Here is a 2500-nt window from a genome sequence, read left to right on the forward strand (position 1 = left end):
TTTTTCACACCATATTTGTTAAGCCTGTTCTGAATCTCTCATTTTTTCACACCATATTTGTTAAGCCCGTTCTGAATCTCTCCTTTTCATACCTTATTTGTTAAGCATGTTCTGAATCTCTCATTTTTCAAACCATATTTGTTAAGCCTGTTCGGAATATCTCCTTTTCATACCTTATTTGTTAAGCCTGTTCTGACTCTCTCCTTTTTGCCACCATATTTGTTAAGCCTGTTCTGAATCTCATTTTTCAAACCATATTTGTTAAGCCTGTTCGGAATATCTCCTTTTCATACCTTATTTGTTAAGCCTGTTCTGACTCTCTCCTTTTTGACACCATATTTGTTAAGCCTGTTCTGAATCTCTCATTTTTCAAACCATATTTGTTAAGCCTGTTCTGAATCTCTCCTTTTCATGCCTTATTTGTTAAGCATGTTCTGAATCTCTCATTTTTTCACACCATATTTGTTAAGCCCGTTCTGAATCTCTCCTTTTCATACCTTATTTGTTAAGCATGTTCTGAATCTCTCATTTTTCAAACCATATTTGTTAAGCCTGTTCGGAATATCTCCTTTTCATACCTTATTTGTTAAGCCTGTTCTGACTCTCTCCTTTTTGCCACCATATTTGTTAAGCCTGTTCTGAATCTCTCATTTTTCAAACCATATTTGTTAAGCCTGTTCGGAATATCTCCTTTTCATACCTTATTTGTTAAGCCTGTTCTGACTCTCTCCTTTTTGACACCATATTTGTTAAGCCTGTTCTGAATCTCTCATTTTTCAAACCATATTTGTTAAGCCTGTTCGGAATATCTCCTTTTCATACCTTATTTGTTAAGCTTGTTCTGACTCTCTCCTTTTTGACACCATATTTGTTAAGCCTGTTCCGAATCTCTCATTTTTCAAACCATATTTGTTAATCCTGTTCTGAATCTCACGTTTTTCAGTCTGTGCAAAACTAATTCTTCTTGGTTCCAATAACATATTTAAATCTGTCTTCTACTCTCTTTTTCTTCATTCGAGATGTTTATTAGAATGTATTCCATGGGTTCTTTGGATTTTAATATATTCTACTTTGTCGCTGTTTTTCAATCCATCGAATTTGATTTTTCAGAATTTTTTCATTTTTTATTTCACTCTTTTTTCACATCACAATTTCCTCAATTTTTTTTTTGAAATAGATAAATTTACTTACACGATCACTTGCCTACACTCAAGTACCGTATTATTTTATGCATGTGCCAATTATTTGCATGAAGTGTACAAAATGTACGCTCTCTTATAATGGTCCGTGGTAAATTTCCTTTTAATTTCAAAATGAGATTGTATGAGATAATAATTTTGTATGAAATCTACTTCCAAATTCTGCTGAATTTTTATATTTTCATAACACTGGTTAGTATTTTTATCGGCTGAAAATATGTTTCCAAATTTTACATCCAAATTCTACAAAGTATTTAGATTTTCATAATTCTGGTCAGTATTTTTATTTTTATTTTGGATGAAAATATATTAGCATTGAATGATTTTTAGTTAAACTTCGTGGTTATAAAAGAGTTTATTGCTAATTAATATATATATATATATATATATATATATATATATATATATATATATATATATATATATAAAATAATCATTTGAAGAAATACTTACCCTAATTACTTCATTAGTCGTTGTAAAGACCCATTGTTCATTTAGATGTAAAATACTCCATCCATGAAACTTAGTCTCATCGCATCTAATCTCTCACACTCATCTCTGCAAGAAAGTTTCTCCCAAACTACCACCCACAAAGTCCAGTGTTCCATCAATATATATCTCCAAAGACTTGATTTTTAAGATAAATACACAGCAGAGTTTGTTTTCCCCATCAGTTTCTATACACCTTCCTTGGAACCAAAAGCTGCCCAAGGCAAGTGGGCCGCGACGCAGCGCAGTCTGGGCACTGAACACATGTGGCAGCCCTGATTCAAGGATCGCGGAGCGCACACTACCTCCAGCTTCGATGGCGCCCAAGACACTGACTATGACTGCGACCTGGAGGATTCCATTGGTTTCTCTCGGGGACTCCCAGGCTCCAAACGACGATACGCCAAAGCGCGTGTTGTTGTCTCCCTAACCTCATCCGTAATTTCATTTAGTTCCGTTATAGATTTCGTTGAGGTTTTCTATCTTTGGTTGTCAATTTTCCTTGATTGATCTATAAGTGAATCAGTGATTCGAATACCACAGCGGTTTCATTTCTATAGCAAACCAAGTTTTCTTGTTATCAATATTTATTGATTTTTATATTGCCTTTTTTTACCATCTGCAATCTAGTTATTAAAAATAACATCGGTTGAATTCTGTCTGATTATTAAGCTAATCACCAACGTAATTATCAAGTTAATAATAACTATATCACTGCTGGAGGCAAGTGGGTCTGTCCCTCTCATTACCCTCCTCCATTGTATTTCATTACCTCTCCCCTTCCAAGCACTCAGCCGGGGCCTGCTTCTAAT

General features: G+C 34.2%; 2 protein-coding genes across 2 annotated transcripts in view; one reads left to right on the forward strand and one right to left on the reverse strand.

Moving 5' to 3' along the window:
* LOC137656835 (uncharacterized) overlaps positions 1-1999 on the reverse strand; it is an 80340-nt gene extending 78341 nt beyond the window's left edge. Inside the window, exon 1 of the mRNA XM_068391161.1 lies at positions 1653-1999. The gene's annotated coding sequence lies outside the window, so the exon portion shown is untranslated. The remainder of the gene's footprint in view (positions 1-1652) is intronic.
* LOC137656834 (peptidylprolyl isomerase domain and WD repeat-containing protein 1-like) overlaps positions 1-2500 on the forward strand; it is a 387155-nt gene that overhangs the window by 8021 nt on the left and 376634 nt on the right. The gene's annotated exons all lie outside the window — the stretch shown is intronic.

The sequence above is a fragment of the Palaemon carinicauda genome, chromosome 17, assembly GCF_036898095.1.
Source record: "Palaemon carinicauda isolate YSFRI2023 chromosome 17, ASM3689809v2, whole genome shotgun sequence".
Classification (NCBI taxonomy): domain Eukaryota; kingdom Metazoa; phylum Arthropoda; class Malacostraca; order Decapoda; family Palaemonidae; genus Palaemon; species Palaemon carinicauda.